Here is a 526-nt window from a genome sequence, read left to right on the forward strand (position 1 = left end):
ATTCAGTTGCATAAAAGAGACCAGCAACTGTTTCACTACCAAGCACGTTCCTGGCCAAAAATTTAAACTTGACAGTAGTGTGCTAGTTGGAGATTGCACATCAGCAATCGCTCGTAATGTTAAAATCTCAGACAAAATCCATGTGAAAATGTTGTTGGGCAAGCTCAACTAGAATGAAGGCCTGTTACAGACTGCCAAAATAAAGCTGCTTTGGGTCTCTTTGGAGGTATGCTGTTTAAATGATGCATGCATCCTAAGAATCTGGAAGCTGCACCAAAGCTGCACTCCAGTGCTTAGGAATGGACTGTGGCTTTGGAGCAACCTCTGGACTCTTAGGACCTGTGCATCATTTAAATAGCATACCTCCAGAGAGACCTGAAGCAGCTTTATTTTGGGAGTCTGTAACAAGCCTAAGGGTGGATTGTGCCCCCAGGGTAAATTTTAAATTAATAGTAGTAAATAAAATCTGAGGAATAGATTCAAAGTGGAGCTATCTTTTGCATTTGGCCTGCTTCCAAATGGTAAC

Source organism: Sceloporus occidentalis, unplaced genomic scaffold, assembly GCF_023333645.1.
Source record: "Sceloporus occidentalis isolate IW3139 unplaced genomic scaffold, rSceOcc1.0.p SCAF_7, whole genome shotgun sequence".
NCBI classification, from domain to species: domain Eukaryota; kingdom Metazoa; phylum Chordata; class Lepidosauria; order Squamata; family Phrynosomatidae; genus Sceloporus; species Sceloporus occidentalis.